General features: G+C 41.9%; 1 protein-coding gene across 1 annotated transcript in view; it reads right to left on the reverse strand.

Moving 5' to 3' along the window:
- Positions 1-19,723, reverse strand: part of Wdr33 (WD repeat domain 33) — a 95,753-nt gene extending 76,030 nt beyond the window's left edge. The window contains exon 1 of the mRNA XM_027400657.2: positions 19,536-19,723. The gene's annotated coding sequence lies outside the window, so the exon portion shown is untranslated. The remainder of the gene's footprint in view (positions 1-19,535) is intronic.
- Between the last annotated feature and the right edge of the window lie 290 nt (positions 19,724-20,013).

A 20,013-nucleotide genomic window follows, 5' to 3' on the forward strand; every position in this document is an offset into this window, starting at 1 on the left:
GTCTAGCATCTCACATGTTATAACACTGAGGTGCAGGCCCAAGCCCCCAAAAAAGCATACTTAGAAAGTTCTAATTTTGTTGTTGTTGTCGTTTTGTTTTTATGGGGGAGGTCCTTCCGTATGCTGTGAATATATATTTCTCTTATTGGTTGATGAAGGCTACAAGACAAGGAAAATTCTAGGAAAAGGAAAGGCGGGGAGAGAGATGCCATGTAGCCACCAACCTGAGCATTTACGGGTAAGCCTCATGGCAACACACAGTTTAATAGAAATGGGTTAGTAATTAAGAGAGACAGCTACTAAGAAGCCTTAGTCATTGGCCAAACAGTTTATAATTAATAGAAGCCTTTGTGTGTTTATTTGGGACTAAGAGCTGTGGGACTAGGCTGGAAAGAAACAGGGTTTCTCTGTAGCTTTGGAGGCTGTCCTGAAACTCGTTCTATAGACCAGGCTGGTCTCAACTCACAGAGATCTGCCTGCATCTGCCTTCCAAGTGCTGGGATTAGAGATGTGTGCCACCACCACCCAGCTGAAAATTCTAACTTTTGTTATAAATTTTCTAATTTTACTGGAATGAATTTCAACAAAAAAAATATATATATACTAATTATAACATGTATACTGTGGGAAGTGTGTCAAAGAAAAGCAGTCAAAAACAAAAGGCCACATGTTATGAGTCTTTTTAAATGAAAAACCCAGAATATGCTTCATAGAGATAAAGCCTCTCAATTACAGGTTACAAGAGTCCAGGAAGACTACTTCCTAAGAATGGTCTTTCCTTCAAGGACAAGAAAAGGTTAGAACTAGGAAGAGGAGGCATCTATACAACCCTGAATGTGCTAAATGAGAGGAAAGGTGCACTTTAAGTGGATTTAAAAGCGGAGCACTGGTGATGCTTGCCTTTAATCCCAGCACTCAGGAGGCAGAGGCAGGAAGATCTCTGAGTTTGCGCTCATCTTGGTCTATAGAAGGAGTTCTAGGACAGCCAGGACTAAACAGAGAAACCCTGTCTTGAAATGCCCCTGCCTCCAGGTGACCTTAATGATGTGTGACATATACATCAACTAAAAATGGGAAATGTAAGGAAAAAATTCAAATAGGTATCAAATGAAACAATAACAAAAAGTTGGTGACTGTTGAAGGTAGAGGCTTCAACTGGATAGAGCACTAACCAAGACCCAAGACTGATGCACGAATGACTAAGGTCCAATTCACAAAAAGAAAAGGCAAGTTGTTGAGTAAAATTTGTTCAGCAAGGGCTGGTAGAGTGCTTGTTCTATCCCTATCACTACATAAACCCAGGCTGACAGCAAATACCTGTAATCCTAGCACTAAGGATAAACATAAAACTCTGAGAAGCTCAAAACCACCCCTGGCTACTTGGTGAGTTAAAAGCAAACTTGGAAAATGTAAAAAAATAAAAGGGGGGGAGCTAAGGACAGTGAGCCCCAGGACAGCCAACAATATGGTCAGTGAGACTCTGTCTCAGGAAAATACATAAAACAAAATCAAGTGAGTGTTCTGAGAATGGTCTTCTTGGTTTTTTTGTTTGTTTTTGTTTTTTAAGGCAGGGTTTCTCTGTGTAGCTTTGGAGCCTATCCTGGCACTTTCTCTATAGACCAGGCTGGCCTCAAACTCACAGAGATCCGCCTGCCTCTGCCTCCCAAGTGCTGGGACTAAAGTCGAGCGCCACCAACGCCCAGCTGTTTTTTGATTTCTAAATGGCCAAAGTACTACTCATGTTCAAGAAACCAAAACTCTGGAATAATGAAAAAAAAAAAGTCCACACAGGGGTGGCACACACCTTTATTTCCAGCACTGGGGAGGCAGAGGCAGGTGGATCTCTGTGAGATCCAGGATAGCAAAGGCTACACAGAGAAACCTGTCTTAAAAAGGGGGTGGAGGTGGTTAATGACTAATTTCAAAACAAAATTCAGCCTTCATGTAAGAAACATTAAATATTACTTGTTTCTGTCAAATGCTGTAAAACTTTTGTTAACTATAAGGAATGCAAAACTTTTCTCCCCACCTTGTACAACTTTTATGCAAATGTTTTACCTAGTACCCCCCCCACTAGGTACAACTTTTGCTTGTGCTTTAAAGGTCCTGCTGTGGTCTTAGAACTCGGTAACTTTCCACTATGTGATGTCTTTCCTTTTCTTTCCTCTGATTCTTTTAAATCAAGAAAAACTGTGAGGCTGAACCCTATCAATAGGGAAAGTCACCACCTCCCTGCCCCAGTGTGCTAGCTCCTTTGGTTTTCTAAACAGCACATCCGCTGCTCAGAAATACAGTCTGCCTGTTGAGACACTTTAACTGGAGGAGTGGTCTCCTCTTTTGTGACACCTAACGTTATTTCTAAGACAGAGGCCCAGGAAGACAGCTCAGGGGTTAAAAGAACTTGCCACCATGTCTGATGATTTCCCGGGAGCCATATGGTGTAAAGGAAAGGACAACTACTGACATGTTATCCTCTGGTACCCACCCACATAACACAGCAAGCATGGACCCAGCCCCACACACAATTCATCAATGAAATAAATTTAAAAGTCTAACATGAAATTAAGCAAAAACAAAACATCTCACCATACAGTTACCATGAGCAAGCTTTACAATATATCTTACAAGCTACAGCTTTCAGACAGACAACCCATTAAATTACTTAGTAGTGGGAAAGGAGAGAGAAAGAGATTGAGATTATTTGAGAATTCCCTGGGTTCATTCCCTAGCACCACAAAAATAAAAATAGCTGGGCACAGTGATGTATTTGTGTAATCTCTGCACTTGGAAGGTGGAGGCATAAAGGTCATCCTTCTGCTACATTGTGAATTTGAAGCTAGCCTAGGCTACATGAGACTTTCTCCAAATGAGGGAGGGAAGGCAAGAGAGGGGGAGGAAAGAAGGAAAATCAAATAAATAACAAACAAAAAATATTTCTTTTGGTCAAACTTTAAACAGTGTGTCTTTGTTGATGTTTTGGTTTGAACTACCCTTCCCACTACATTTATCAAAGGCCTAAATCCCAGTATCTCAGAATATAATATTTAGCTTTAGGGTTCTAATCTAACCTGAACAGCAAAAAAATGAGGACAAAAAAAAAGAGAGAGGAGAAAAAAGGAAAAAAGGCCCTGTGGTGGTGGCACACGCCTTTAATATCAGCACTCAAGAGGCAGAAACAAAGGGATCCCTGTGAACTGAGGCCTGGTCTACAGATCAAGTTCCAAGACAGCCAAAGCTGTACAGAGAGCCCCTGTCTCGAGAAAAGAGAGTGAGGGAGAGACAACACAGAGCAATATACATAGGTGAACACAGCATGCCAAAAAAAAAAAAAAAAAAAAAGTCAGAAAGCGTCACGAAGAAACAACCCTGCTCACATCTTAGATTTTTGAATTGTAGCATTGAGAACTGAGAGGAAAATTATTTATTTAAACCACCAAAGCTGTGGTGCTTGTTATGGTTCCTTCTAGGCAATTTATAGAGCGGCAGAGTCAGAGTAAATTGCCTGGCTCTCCTCCTCCTGACTCTCATTCAATAGGAGCCTAAGCAGAAAATCTGACACAAATTTGAAAAAACAGTGACTCACATAGAGAGCCTCAAATCAAAGTTATCTTTCAAACTTCACAATGGAACTATGTTAACCAAATGCAGAGAAATAGTAGCTTTAGCCAAATGAAATACTAATACAAGTTTTGTACTCACTGTAGTATTTGCTTCAGACTCAGTACTAGAATGCCAAAATTCAAGTAAAAGTTAGGTTTTCCCCAAACAAACTCATAATTGAGCTGGGGAATGAGAGGTGGGCAAGTGGGTTGGAAGAGGAACAGAAGTCAGGAGGAGACAAATAATTTACCTAAGTTTATTCATATATAATATAACTAAACATTCAAGTTGTTAAGGATAAAAATCCACCTAAACAACTAAATTCATTCCATCTTTCTCCTAAACACAAACTTGTAATGTCTCAAGCAAGGAGCACAATTCTGTCAAATGTTTGCTTTATATTACATACATCAGGTAAAATCACATCATTCTGACTCGGGCTCCATGGTACCTGGTCTACTCTGTATTTATATTGCAACCATATCCTAACTATACAAAATTCCATTAGCAGGCTAGGAAGTGGTGGTGCACACCTTTAATCCCAGCATTTGAGAGGCAGAGGCAGGCGGATCTCAATGAGTTTGAGGCCAACCTGGTCTACAGAGAGAGTTCCAGACAGCCAGGGATACACAGAGAAACGCTGCCTCAAAAAAACTAAAAAAAGAAAAAGAAAACATTTTTTCACAAATAATGCTTTTTACTTTCAAATGTGTAATTAAAAAATAATTTGGGGCAGCTGGGCGGTGGTGGTATACACCTTTAGTCCCTGCACTCGGGAGGCAGAGGCAGGCAGATCTCTGTGAGTTCGAGGCCAGCCTGGTTTCCAGAGCAAGTGCCAGGATAGGCTCCAAAGCTCCTGTTAAAAAACCCTGTCTCAAAAAACCAAAAATAAAATAAAATAAATAATAATAATAATTTGGGGCTTGTGAGATCACTCATCAAGTAAAATGTTTGCCACACATGTGTCAGGACCAGAGTTTGGGTCCCCAGTACCCATGTAAATGCCACCTGTATAATCCCAGTGCATGTAAGGCAGAAAAGGGATCCCTGGAGTAAACTGTGTACTTACACTAGCTGAATCAGCATGCTCTAGGTTAAATGAGAGGCCCTGCCTCGGTATGTAAGATAGATAGCAATAAAGTAATACAATCGAAACTTCTGTCCTCCACCCACATGTGCACATATATGCATGAACATTTCCACATACACAATGCACACAGGAATACAAAAAGCTCTTCAAGAACAACAACAACAAAAAACTTAAAATGTTTTTGTATTTAGAGAAAGAATCTGTGTGCGTGCGTGCGTATGAGTGCCCACTCGGGTGTTGGAGCACACCTCTCTGCTTAGGAGAAGCTAGATAGTTTAGCAGTCAGTAAAAGTGGTCATTGCTCTTACATTCTTAAGAGCACACACAACAGCTCACAACCACCCCCAACTCCAGTTTCAGGATGGTTAATACCTACTGACCTCCATGGGCTACTACTGCATACATGTGGTACATACATATACTCAGAAAAATACACATTAAATCAATGTTCTTAAAAACAAAACCACTTAGGAGACTTAACTATTCCAAAAGGTCTATATTGAGGTTACAGTTAGGTATTTGCCATCTCCTAAGGTTCTTTGTTCAATGAAAGACTCCTGCTCCTTTTTCCAGTCTGTGTTTGTTCTTTAGAAAACCAATTGGTTTCTGTATAAATTTCCCTGATTTGGCTAGGCGTAGTAGCACATAACTTTAGTGCCAGCACTCAGAAGTCAGAGACAAGTAGATCTCTGTAAGTTCCAAGCTAGCCTGATGCACACAGTGAATTCTAGGGCAGTCAGAGCTACATAGTGAGACCCTGTCTCAAAAAAAGAAAAAGAAAAAATCCTGATTTGTTCAGGATTAGTTTATTTTGTTTGTTTTTAATATAGGGTCTCATTATTTAGACTGGGCTGGCGTCAAGGTCCCTTCCAAATTCGTGTACCTTCTAAGTTCTGACAGACTTTACACCACTAAGAACAAATACACCTGCAGAGTATAGGAGCAAACACCTATAGTCCCGGTACTTGGGAGGTAGAAGCAGGAGGATCAGGAGTTTGGCTGCATATCAAGTTTGAGACCAGGCTCATCGACCTGAGACAGGGAGAAAGAAAAGGGATCAGGAGGGAGGGAGAAGTGGGGAGAAGCCAACCATTCACTGATATCCCAGCAGAGGCCACTGTTAGGGGTCTAGTATAACAGAGACTATTACCAGAGGCCAAGCCAGCCTCCCTGCACAGGTAAGGAGCTCCTCCTACAGTCTCTGAAGACTAACCTTGGGTTACATAGATGAATATATTAGTATACTGTGATCCTGTGCTAGCACAAAGGGAACTTTTTAAGGAAACAAATGTTTGAAATAGTTTCTTATAACCTTTAAAATTGTAGGTCCTTAGGTTTTGTTTTTTAAGAGTAGGAAGTGTTATCTTATATCAGCTGTAATAGCAGCTGTTTTAGATTACCCATATAGGTTCTGGACTGGATAATCAAACCTCAGATACTACCCCAAAAGACACATGATCCCTAATCTATCACCAAACTTTAACTGCTGGTTAACTGGGCTGGTAATAAAACTATCAACATGCCCACTCTCTTCATTTTGTCCTAACATTAATAAATAGGAATCTTGCCCCATGTGGTGGCCTTTCTGCCTTTAACCCAAAATTTAGGAGGTCACGGAAGGCCAATCTATCTCGTCTACATAAAGAGACTCCATATTTTTTTTTTAAAAAAATAGTATAATAAACCAACAGGCCAGGCAGTGGTGGCATACACCTTTAGTCCAAGCATTTGGGAGGCAGAGACAGGCAGCAAATTTTCTGCCTTAGCCTCCAGAGTTCTGGGATTATAACACTGTACACAAGCATAATGCCCAGCTCAGCATTTTCCACATACTTATTTGACATCTATATGATAATGTTTCTATTCAGACCTTTCTGTCCATTTTCTTAAATAGTCATCCCGTCCCATCCAGTCCATGTCTTCCCCCCACCACCACCAGGCAGGGGGGTTTCTCTGTGTAGCTTTGGAGGCTGTCCTGGAACTCACTCTGTAGACAAGAATAGCCTCAAACTCTCTGAGACCCACCTACCTCTGCCTCCCAAGTGCTGGGACCAAAGACATGAGCCACCACCGGCCAGCTGTTTTAGATATCTTACCTTTAATGAGTTTTTTGTTTGGTTTAGTTTTTGTTTTTGAGACGGGATCTCTCCTGGCTGGCATGAAACTCTCAATGTAGACCAGGCTGGCCTTAAACTCAGAGATCCATCTGTCTCTGCCTCCTGAGTGTTCGGATTAAAGATGAGCATCACCTTTGTCTGGTGAGATATTTTTTACAAGAATTTTTCTCATGATCTATGGCTTTTCTGCTCATTCTTCTAACTAAAGTGTATTTACTTGATATTTATATTTATTTTTGAAGTATTGGAGATAAAACCCAGACTCTTGCACACAACTAGACAAGCATCTGTAAAATGAAGTTCTTAATTGGTTTAGATAATAAAAAGCCAGAGTCAGATATAGAGGGAAATAAATGCTGAGAGATCAGAGAGAAGGCGCAAACCACAGCTTACCTCTTTCGCATCTCAGCAGACAAGAGAGTGATTTCCTATTTCTCCCTGTTTTTTATATTGTTTCTGCCCAGATACCTCACTTCCTGTCTGTCTGTACAGACCTCCAGACCTCTATGGAAAGCTAGTGGCAAGCTCCATTCTCTGACCCTCAGACAGGCTTTATTTGTGCAAGATCACCACAGCATCCCTAACACTGAGCACCAAATTTATTTTGACTATTACACACAATTCCTAAGTCAGAAAGTTCAGAATTCCAACTACAAGAGATTCAACATTCTCTGTGAGTTTGAGGCCAGCCTGGTCTACAGAGTGAGTGCCAGGATAGGCTCCAAAGCTACAAAGAGAAACCCTGTCTCAAAAAACCAAAAAAAAAAAAGAAAAAAAAAAAAAGAGAGAGAGAGAGAGATTCAACACCTCCTTCTGGTACCTGCACTCAAACATGTGCAACCCACAATCAAACACACAGATATACATAATTAAAATTAATTTTAATATTCATTTTATGCAATCAAGATACAGACATTGGGGCTAAAAATATAGCTCAGTTAGCAGGATGCTTTGCTACATGCCTGAAGTTTTGGGTTTGAACTACACTACACAAACCAAGTTTGGTGGCATATATCTGTAACAGTGGCACTCAAGAGGTAGCAGTAGGAAGCTCAGAGATTCAAGATCATGTTCAGCTACACAGAGAGTTTGAAGCAAGTCTGTGATGAATGGCACCTATCATTACACTTATATTTTCTGTTTGTGTACACATATCCTATATTGTCCCTTGTTAGTCTCCAGCACTAACTTTAACCACAGCAACCACTGGAATGTTTCCCATCATTAAAGTCTGTATTTTCAAACAATACAAAAAAAAAAAATATATATATATATATATATATATATATATATATATATTATATATATATCTCAGGAAGCCTTGAGACCGTAGCATTTTTTTGTGTGCCATGATGTTTTTGAAGAATTAACAACGCTTTTTAAATTATTCGTTTCTTTTGTTGCTAAATTCTATAGAGATAACCAGTTTATGCTATCACTGAAGACGTTTGGATGTATGCTGTTCAGCAATTTGAATAAAACTACTATAAACACTACAAAAACTTTTCTGTGACTGTATTATTTTTTTCCTAGAGTAAATAAATAGAACTGAAACTTGGGTCATTTAAATTTGTGATTAATCTTCTGAAAAACACCAAGCTATTTTCAAAACCGGCAGTACCACTTTACAATTCCATTGGCCTACCCTGTGTTACATCCAAAGAAGGAGGAGGAGGAAGAGGAGGAGGAGGAGGAGGAGGAGGAGGAGGAGGAGGAGGAGGAAGAAGAGGAGGAAGAAGTATCAGGCTGGGCATAGTGGTGCACACCTATAATTCCAGCACTTGGGAGGAAGAGGAAAGTTGACCTCTATGAGTTTGAGGCCAGCCTGGTCTACAAAGTGAGTTCCAGGACAGCCACAGCTGTCATATAGAGAAACCTTGTTCTGAAAACCCACATACAGAGAAATATCAAGTATGAGGCAGAATAAAAATAGATTTCCTTTTTTATTTATTTTTTTTTTTTTTTGTTTTTCGAGACAGGGTTTCTCTGTGACTTTGGAGGCTGTCCTGGAACTTACTCAGTAGAGCCTCTGGCTCCCAAGTGCTGGGACTAAAGGTGTGTACCACCACCGCCAAGCCGATTTCCACTATTTTTAAAGGGTTTTTAAGAACTAGAATTCTGTCAAGCATGGTGACACACCTTCAATCCCAGCAATCCCAAGGAAGAAGCAGGCAGATCTCTGACTTTCTAAGCCAGCCTGGTCAACACAGTGGATTTCAAGCCAGCCAGGGGCTACATAGCAGCATCCTGTCACAAAAGGGGTGGGGGTGGGGGGTGCAGAGACAGCTTTAAAAGAGAGAAGAGGAATGCAAGGAGGGAGAGGTGGAAATGGGGTAGGGGTGGGGGTGTCATTTCATGTTGAGAAACAGTATCTTGTATGTTTTAAGACGGCTCAACAGACTTGTACAACAGTGTAGCAGAACAGAGGCTACCATCATACAGGAAGTCCTGACAAATAAATTCACCTAGTTTGGCAGTCACCAAGTTAGGCAGGGGTAACATACTAGAACTAGTGGCCATAGCACCATTGTCAGAGCTACAAAGTAGACTGATTTGGGGTTCTTTAGTTAGTTTTGGTTGTTTGTATTTTAACAAAATTAATTTCTCCCATGTTACCAATTTTTAGGACGTGGTATCTCAGTATTTTTTCTTTTTTAAAGATTTATTTATTTATCATGTATACAGTGCATGCCAGAAGAGGGCACCAGATCACATTACAGATGGTTGTGAGCCACCATGTGGTTGCTGGGAATTGAACTCAGAACCTCTGGAAGAGCAGTCAGTGCTCTTAACCCCTGAGCCATGTCTCCAGCCCGGTATCTCAGTATTTTAACATCTGTAAGATCTTCTCTAAAATTCTTCTTTCATTCCTGATATTGTGCCCCATTAAAATAATACAGCCCACAAAGGACCACATAAACAAATTTGGTACCATGACACTGAAAATAAAAATCCCTATTGCCTAGTAAAGTCACATGACAGCATAAAGCATTGCTTGGGTTTGTACATGTAAATCTATGTAGCCAGGTACATAACAATATAGCATATACAATTCTGAATTATGTACAATACGATGGCAATAAACCACAATTGTGTATACTTGACAATGGTAATAAACAACTGACACTACAGGCTTATGTATACTATATAATACTCTATTTTAGGGTGTATTCCTACTTAGTGTGTGTGTATACATTTGTATGTATATGTATGTTTATATATACAAGTGTTCCTAAGTGCTGAGCCATCTTTCCAGCCTTAGTAGTTCACTCCTTTAATACCAGCACGGGAGCAGACAAAGAAGGATCTCTAAATTCAAGGCTAGCTGGTCTACTAAGAATTCCAGTCCAGCCAAGACTACACAGTAAACTGCTCTCAAAAATTAAAAAAAAAAAAAAAAGTGAATGGTTATTGGGACTGGAGAGATAAAATGTTTGCTATACAAGACTGAGGATCAGAGTTCAGATATCAACATAAAAAAACCTAGGACTAGGGTCCAAAAGAAAGCTCAGTAGGTAAAGGTTCTTACTACCAAGCCTAACTGCTGTGGAATAATCCTTTTGTACACTGCAAGATTTGCTACTCGGATTGGTTTAATAAAAAACTGACTGGCCAGTAACCAGGCAAGACAACCAAATTACAAAAACAATGGGATGAAGAAGGGTAGAGCCAAGCGAGACAGATGCCAACTAGCCACCCAGGAAGCAGGACTGTAGAAAATGAGATAACAAGCCATGAGCCATTCGAAAAGCATAGATAAGAAATATGGGCTAATTTAAATGTAAGAGTTAGCTAGTAACAAGCCTGAGCTATAGGCTGAGCATTTTTAATTAATATTAAGCCTCTGAGTGATTATTTGAGATGGGCTTCGGAACAGGAAAACTCCGCCTACACCTAACAATCTGAGTTTAATCCCTCCCCATGTTGTCCTCTGGCCTCCACATGCACACTATAGAACAGTGCAGACTAAGCAAGTAAAAATACAAGCAAACAAACAAAGCCAGGCACAACAGTGCACATCTGCAACCCCAATGCTATGGGGGTAGGTGACAGGGAGACAGGAAGATCCCTGGAACTCAATGGTCAGCCAGTCTAGCCAAAAGAACAAGTTCCATGCTCAATAAGAGACCCTGTCTCAGCCAAGCATGGTGGCATACACCTCTGATCCCTGCACTCAGGAGGCAGAGGCAGGAGATCTCTGTGAGTTCAAGGCCAGCCTAGTATACATAGAAAGGCCCTGTCTCAAAACAACAAAAGAGACCAAAAAAAGAAAAAAAAGAAAAAAAAAATGAGATAGGAAAAGCATTTAGAAGGCAGAGGCAGGATTTCTGTGTTCAAGGCCAGCCTTTAATCCCAGTACTAGAAACAGAGGAAGCAGATCTCTGTGAGTTTAAGACCAACATACCAAGTTCCAGGACTACATAGTAAAACCCTGTCTCAAAAATAAAAAGAGAAGCAGAGGAGGAAGACAGTTGACATCAACCTCTGGCTCCCATGTGTAGCCATGGGCAATGGCACATGAACACACATAAAAAATAAAAAATGTAAAAATATTAATGGAACTATTTTTAGCACTTTTAAAATTATATTCTTAGCCGGGCGTTGGTGGTGCACACCTTTAATCCCAGCACTCGGGAGCCAGAGGCAGGCGGACCTCTGTGAGTTCAAGCCCAGCCTGGTCTCCAGAGCGAGTGCCAGGATAGGCTACAAAGATAAACAGAGAAACCCTGTCTCGGAAAAAAAAAAAAATTATATTCTTTAGTAATTTGCATGTTTTCTTTTTTCTTTTGGGGGGATCTTGTTTTGTTTTTGTTGACATGGTTTCTTTGTGTAGCCCTGGCTGTCCTGGAACTTGCTCTGTAGACCAGGCTGTCCTTGAACTCAAAAAGAATCCACCTGCCTCTAACCCCCAGGTGCTGTGATTAAAGGCATGAGCCACCACTGCACAGCTACATGTTTTCTTTGTACCTACTGGTGAAGTGGTTCTCAGCCCTTTAATACAGTTATATTTGTTGCTACTTCATAACTGTAATTTTACTAGTTATGAATCATAATGTAAATATTTGTGTTTTCTGATGGTATCAGGTGACCGCTGTAAAAGAGTCTTCAAACCCCCAAGAGACTGTAACCCACAGTTTGAGAACCACTGTGGTAGTGAAACAGGAATCAACACACAAAGACCGGTAGCATAGTTTGATCGTTTTATCCATTACCAGTTTTATACAGTAAGAACAAGTACAAAGAGCTAATGATGAGCAAGGCATGATGGTATACACCTGTAATCACAGTACTTAGGAGGCTAACATAGGAGAACCATGACTAAGTACCTGAATACATTGAAAGAGAGTATCTTAAAAGGTAAATGAAGGGGGAACAGAGACACCTCAGCAGTTAAGAACATTTGCTGCTCTTGCATAGTACCTGGGTTTGGTTCCAACACCCACATGGTAGTTCACAACTGTTTATCACTCCAATTCCAGGGGATCCAATACCCTCTTCTGACCTCTGCAGGAACCAGGCATACTCATAAACATAATTATCAAAAGGTAAATGAAGGCAAACAAAATAAAAATTAAATTATGGAATAATAAAAATTATGGAATAATAAGTTTAAATCAGTCTCATAAATATATATCAAATTAGGGACTGAAGAGATGGCTCAGTGGTTTAAGAGAACTTAAGCTCTTGCGGAAGATCCATGGCCAGGTCTGCATGGGGGGCTTGAAACAGCCTATAACTCTAATTCCAGGATATCTTCTGTCCTCTTCTGGTCTCTGAGGGCTCCTGCACACATGTGATGCATATAAATTCAGACAGATGCACACACATACACAAAGAGTAAGTATTTTTAAAGACTTACAGGATTGGGCCTGGTGGTGGTTGTGCATGCCTTTAATCCCAGAACTCAGGAAACAGAGGTGGGGCAGAGGCAGGAGGAACTCTGAGTTCAAGGCCAACCTGGTCTACAGAGCTAGTTCCAAGACACTCAGAGCTACACAGAGAAACCCTGTCTCCAAAGGAGATGGATGGATAGATGGCTGGACGAATGAATGAATGAATGAATGAATGAATGAATGAACGAACGAACGAATAAATAACCTGGAGCTAAAAAGCCCATAGCTTTTAAGGGTATCCTTAATGCTAAAAACCCAAGAATATGAAGCTCTACTATTGGAGAAACCCTGCCATGGGACTGACAGATACTCCCAACCTATATATTTCAAAAAAACCATGTACAAGAGAAAGTACTAGACCACTAAATCCAAGGTCAAAATGAAAATAAAAGACAGCTTTTTGCTACAGTCACAAAACTTATTGGTAACATCAAGAATATCAGCAGCAGGTGCACAAGCTTTGTAAAACTGCCAGGTATGGTAGCACACATGTTTTTTGTTTTGTTTTGTTTTGTTTTGTTTTTTGAGACAGGGTTTCTCTGTGGCTTTGGAGGCTGTCCTGGAACTTACTCTGTAGACCAGGCTGGTCTCAAACTCACAGAGCCTGCCTCTGCCTCCTGAGTGCTGGGATTAAAGGCGAGCGCCACCACTGCCCTGGTGGTAGCGTACACCTTTAGTCCCAGCACTCCATAGGCAGATCTGTAAATTCAAGGCCAGCTTCAGATACATAGCTACGTTTTTTAAAAAGGTAAGTGTGGCCACAGATACCTGTAATCCCAAACACTGGGGGGAGGGAGGGGCAAAAGCAGGATTATCATCAGGGTTTGCTGATTTCCAGCCTGGCTCTAGATTAAGAGAGCCTTGTAAAAATAAAGGGGGGAGGGGCAGGAGGTGGTAGTGCTCGCTTTTAATCCCAGCACTTGGGAGGCAGAGGCGGGCTGAGTTGGAGGCCAGCCTGGTCTCCAGAGCTAGTTCCAGGACAGCTAGTGCTGTTACACAGAGAAACCTTGTCTTGAAAAACAAACAAAAAAGAGAACAAATGAGGAAAATAGTCAACATCAACCTCTGGTCTACACAGATACACACACACACACACACACACACACACACACACACACACACACTCACTCACACATAAAACACAAAAAAGAAAAAAGTGAAGCTGGAGAGATGGCTCTATGGCTAAAAGCACTTGCTGTTCTTGCTTAGAGGACCCAAGTCCAGTTCCCAGTACCCACATGATGGCCCACAACTGTCTCTAACTCCAGTTCCAAAAATTCCGGTACCCTCTTCTGATGTCGAATAAATGTGATACACTTACTTACATGCAAGTAAAGCATATAAAAAATTTTTTTAAATAAAGTGAAAAAGAGCTGGGTGGTGGTGGTGCACGCTTTTAGTTCTAGCACTCGGGAGAAAGAGGCAGGCGGATAGATCTCTGTGAGGAGTCCAAGGCCAGGCTGGTCTACAGAGCAAGTGCCAGGACAGGCTCCAAAGTTACACAGAGAAAACCTGTCTCAAAAAACAAAAAATAAACAAACAATAAATTTTTTGAGAAATAAAAAAGAAAGCTGGGAGAACAGCTCAGTGACAGTGAACAGCCAGCCTAGCACATATGAGTCTCTGGGTTCTGATCCCATGAAACACAAAAATAGAAGTAAAAATCTACAGAGAAAGTATCTGCAAATCACAAGTCTAATGAGAGTCTTGCATCAGAGCATGTCAGCACACGCACATAATCTTAGCCAGGGGCAAGCTAATGAGACCCTGCCCCACAGTGAGGCAGGCAGTAATGTGGAGGCCATTCAGAATGTGTAAAGAACTCTTACAACTCAGTAAGAAAAAGAAAAAAGAACCCAGGGCTGGAGAGATAGATGGCTTAGCAATCCAGAGCACTTGCTGATCTTGAAGAGGATCAGGTTCAATTCCCAGCACCCATAAGGTGACTCACAACCCATCTGCATGTACAGTTCTAGGTGACCCTGCATCCTCCTCTGCAACATGGTACACATCCAAGGAAAAAACACCTAATAAAAACCCAAAGATGACAAAAGGAGAATTAAATCATCTTAAATGAAAAAATCTTTTTTTCCCCTTGAGACAAGATCTCACTATGTAGCCCTGGCTGGCCTGGAACTTGCTAGGTAAACCAGGCTAGCCCAGAACTCAACAGATCCACCTGCCTCTGCCTCCCCAGTGCTGGGATTAAATACTTGCAGCACCAAACAAATATGCAACAGAGGGCTGGAAAAACAGCTCAGAGGTTGAGAGCAATAACGGCTCTTCCAGAGAACCAAGGTTCAACTCCCAGAACTCATATGACAACTCACAACTATCAGTAACTCCAGTTCTAGGGGAATCTGATAGCCTCTTTTGGCCTCTGTAGGCAAACATACGTGCAAGTAAAACACCCATACACATACACACGCGCAAAAAAAAAAAGAATGGAGTGGGGGGGGGCGGCAGATTGACAGGGTTTCTTGTGTAACTGTCCTGACTGTCCTAGAACTCGCTCTGTAGACCAGGTTGGCCTCAAAACTCACAGATATTCTCCTGCCTCTGCCTCCTGAGTGCTGGGATTAAAGGTGTTCACCACCAATGCCCGGCTACAATATGATTCACAATAAAGTACAGCTGAACTAGAAGGAACACTTAAGTTCAAAGCTAGCTTTGGCAAGGTTTAAAAAAAATAAAAACAAAAGCCCAGAAATGTATATAGCTTAATGATAAAAGTGCTGGACTAACATGCACAAGGTCCCAGACTCAATTAATTCTCACTCAGCACTTCAACCAACAAAACAACAAAATAGCAAGGTACATATTAGTCTAGGTATATATCATGGAAACTACTCTAGGCTACATCTACCCTGACCCAATCAAAAAATTACTAAAGTTGATTGTGATGTCACATGTCTGTAGTCCCAGTACTCAAAATGTAGGGCAACAAGAAGATTGGAGGACTGATGCAAGTTTGAGGCCAGCCTGGTCTACATAGTAACCTCCAGGCCACTCAGAGCTACACAGTACAACCCTGTCTCAAAAGATAAAAAAGAAAAAGACAGAAGAAAGAGAAAAAAATAAAATAAAATACCAAAATGGAGACAGCTGGAGGTGTGGCCCTGCAGTAAAAACAATTCTTAGCATATTGGACTGAGGACTCATAGATCCTAAGAAAACATCAAACCCCTGTATACCTTGACTTATCAACATTTTTAAAGCAGAAACAGTTGTTTTATTAGAATCCCCAATGGCTTAGTCAACAATCATCAATCACTAGCTAAAACTTTGAGAAACAAGGAACTCACAACAGGATGCCAAAGCACAGTCCAAGAATAATTGTAAAAACTTTTCTTTGGGCGGGGGTGGGGGGAGTAGGGGGTGTGCAGCTCCAGACAGGGTTTCTCTATGTAGTCCTGGCTGTCCTAGAACTCAATCCATAGACCAGGTTGGCCTCGAACTCAAGAGATTCAACTGCCTCTGCCTCCCAGGTGCTGTGACTAAGTTGTGTGCCACTACCACCTGGCTGAGTATATTTCTTTTTTTTTTATATATAATGTATTTTTACTTATGTGCATTGGTATTTCTCCTGCATGTATGTCTGTGTGAGGGTGTCAGATTTCCTGGAACTAGAGTTACGGACAGCTGTGAGCTGCCACACATGGCACCAGAGGTGCTGGGAACTAAACCCAGTTCCCTAGATGCTCTTAACCACTGAGCCATCTCTCTCTAGCCCCCAAGTATATTTCTTATACAATCATGCTGAAATAAAATATTTTAAAAGTGCTGGGCAGTGGTGGCCTTTTGTTCCAGCACTTGGGAGGCAGAGGCAGGCGGATCTCTGTGAGTTCGAGACCAGCCTGGTCTGCAAGAGCTAGTTCCAGGAAAGCCTCCAAAGCAATACAGAGAAACCCTATCTCAAAAAACCAAAAAAGAAAATTTATGAAGCTGTTACTATACCTGAAAATTGCTAAAATGCTTACAGTCCAGAAAGAGTTAACAGCAATGTAGGTCATACTTTCCAACATGCTGACAAGCTTTGGAGTCCAAGACAAACAGTATGTCACCAAGAAAACATGTCCAAGTGGAACTCTGAAGCCTAAACCAACCAGGCGGCGGTGAAGCACACCTTTAATGCCAGCTCTAAGGAGGCAGAGGCAGGCGGATCTCTGTGAGTTCAAAATCAGCCTGATCTATAGATCCAGTTCTAGGGCAGGGTACAAAGCCACACAGAGAAATCCTATCTCGGAAGGAAAGGAAAGGAAAGAAAAGAAAAAAGAAAAGCAACCCCTTTATTTTGTCCTCTGACTTCTACACTCATGATAAACACACACGCAGAATAAATGTAAATTCCTAATGAACAAACGTTGACAGTGAACATTTAGCTCCAACTAATACTACTTTACCTACAAACTAAAAACACAAGTAAAATACCACATTTATGTTAAATAACCTCAAAAGGATTACATAAATGCATTCCTGTAGATTTAAAATAAAAAACTTTCACTAGTATCTTTGTTGGAGTTATGAAACTTTACCATAATCTCACTTTTCATTCTAAAATACAAATGTTTGAGCTTGGCAATAATCAAATACTATCAACCAAAAACAAAACAAAACAATAAAGACTTTCTGTTATCTACTGGGCTTTTTTTGTTAATGAACTTTTTGTTATTTAGCAAAATAAGCTCTGAATACAGGCCTTAAGAGGTCAGTAAAAATATTATTTAAGGTTTAGGTCAGGCTAACACTGTGATGACAAAATTAGTCATTTCGTATTTTTACCAACAAAAGAAAGAACTGGTAGGAAGTAAGCTTTCACATTCACAAATAACAATTTACTATTTCTTTTTTATTGTTGTTTTTCAGTTGCTTGCTTTTTGAAACAGGGTTTCTGTATGTAGCCCTGGCTGTCCTGGAACTCACTCTGTAGATCAGGCTGGCCTGAAACTCACATCTGCCTACCTCTGCCTCCCCAATTAAATCAATGTGCCATCAGGCCTGGCAGTCAAACTACTTTTTCTAATGCACTGTGATGTAAGCCAACCTTCTACCAAAATCCTTCTCAGGATTGGGGGGAAGGGTGTCAAAATGTCTACAGTAAATATCCTAATACAGTGCTTCAAGTTTTTGGCCCAAAACTATACAGTATTTTTACCTCTACTGGGCAAGAAAACAAGTTAAAAACGCGAAAGTACCTAATAGTAACAAAAGGTGGGTCTCAAATGCAATTAAGATTAGGAAAAGAAAAAAAAAATGCCACCAGGGAAACAATTAAAGTGTTTTCTTTTAACAGTCACTAAGAGCTTTGTTCTTTGTTTGGGTTAAACATTCACAGGCAAAAGGCTGCCTGCATTATATCCAGAGTGTACGTGAAAGTTTGGTTCCCAAGTGGTGTATGTCACCACTGTGGCTTGGTTCCTGTCATCCAAAGCTCCCGAATAGCTGTCTCCCGTATAGAAACTAAAGCATTCCTGACAGTCTTTACGCGTTAGTTAAAACACTTTTCTGACTTGGATTCCTAACCCAAGGAGGTAATCCCTATAGCCAGCCTCTTTCCTTACTCTGAAAGGCCATACCACAAGGGTTACAACCAAATATCAATACTTACTTTCTTAAAAAAAAAAAAAAAAAAAGAAAGAAAGTAAACACAAGAATGTGACCCAATAAATCGTTCAGCGTTAAATTCAATCAATACAAGTGGAAAAGCGTTCTCCAGCAAACTGTCCTCTGAACAACCCCACCCCCCCCCCGGGAAGGAAAGAAGGGGCGAGCGCGCACACAAACAAATGTGCAATTCCTCGATTCAAAACAGAAAAAAAAAAAAAAAAAACCAGGAATTCTAGGTCAGGTGTGGCCCCACGCCTTTGATCCCACTCGGGAAGTGGAAGCAGGAGGATCAAAGAATAGAGGCCAGAGGCATATAGCAAGTTAGTGCCAGCCTGGGTTATAGCCAAATCTAGTGGGGCTCGGGCTAGTCATCCCATCGGTTGGGAGAATGAGACATGATCATTACCGCTAAGTTCGAAACATAGACTACACACACAGTGACTTTCTAGGCCAGCCTGGCTACACAGTGAAACCCTGAATCAGAAATAAAATAAAAATCAAACCAAACAAACAAAAAGGACCGCTGGCCAAGCCAGGTAGCGCGCGCGCTTATTATCTCTCGCTTGTGCCGGGCAGGTGAAAGACTGGAAAAACTCGGCGAACCCGGGCAATACAACTAGACCACTCTCAAAGAAATAGAAAAAAGGAGAAGAGAAAACCAGAGCCGCTTTCTAATACCATGAATACCTAGTTGCCAGGTGGCCTTTGTGTCTCTCACATACTGAGAAGTTATTTCCAGTTGTAAGTGAAGAATTAGTACTTAGTGGGACATTTGTAAGGAGCCAGACAGGAATGAAACTCGCGCAAAAGAGCAAGGCTCTGACTTTCTCCGGGTCCCCAACACGGATCTCAATTTTAGAAAGCATCCAGGCTCAGTCTCCAGCTGTTTCCCCGGATTCCCGGAACTTCTCCAGCCCCCTTCTGGGCAGCCCTCAAAGCCGCACTCGATTCCACTCCCCTCCCATCCCAACGCGCTTCCTTCCTCCGAACTTCGCGTCTCTGCGGCCGGCCTCGCCGTCCCGGCTAGGCCGAGGCTGCCGCACGGCCTCCTTCTCCCCACAGTCCCTCCGCTGGGACCCCCACCAGCCGCGGCCGGCCCCGCAGATGCCCGCCCTCCTCTCTCCCGCGACCTGTCCCCTCCGGTCCCCCCGAAGCACGCAACGGCCGGGCCCGAAAATGGCGGAGCGCGACCGCCCGCGGCCCTCGTGGGTCCCTCCGCGCACTCACCGTGGGGGGCCTGGAAGGGCGCCTAACCGCGAGCGCGGTGTCCTTCGGCGCCGCAGGGAATGTCTCTCCCGTCTGGTCCTCTTCTCTTCTCCCCACTCTCAATTCCTCTCCTTCAAAGATGCAGCCGCCATCTTCCCCGAGGAGCCACCGAGCGTACGCCTGTGCGTCATCACGGCCACACAGTGCTACGTCACGCGCGCCTATACTGCAGGTCTCCCATAGGGCTCAAGTCAGAGCATGCGCGCAGGTGAGGGGTGGGGCCTGAATCTCCGGCGCCCAAAGATGTGAGTCGGTATTTGGAGAGATCCTGACACCAGAACCTTTAGCCTTACTGAGTTTATTCACCTTGTGAGCTGTCATGGGTACTCTCAAAAACATCCAATTTTACAAAGCTAAATAAGACACTTGTTCAAACCGAGAGTAGTGGCTCATGCTTGTAATCCGAACATTTAAGAGGCTGAGACAGCCAGAACAGTTA

The sequence above is a fragment of the Cricetulus griseus genome, chromosome 2, assembly GCF_003668045.3.
Source record: "Cricetulus griseus strain 17A/GY chromosome 2, alternate assembly CriGri-PICRH-1.0, whole genome shotgun sequence".
In the NCBI taxonomy this organism is placed as follows: domain Eukaryota; kingdom Metazoa; phylum Chordata; class Mammalia; order Rodentia; family Cricetidae; genus Cricetulus; species Cricetulus griseus.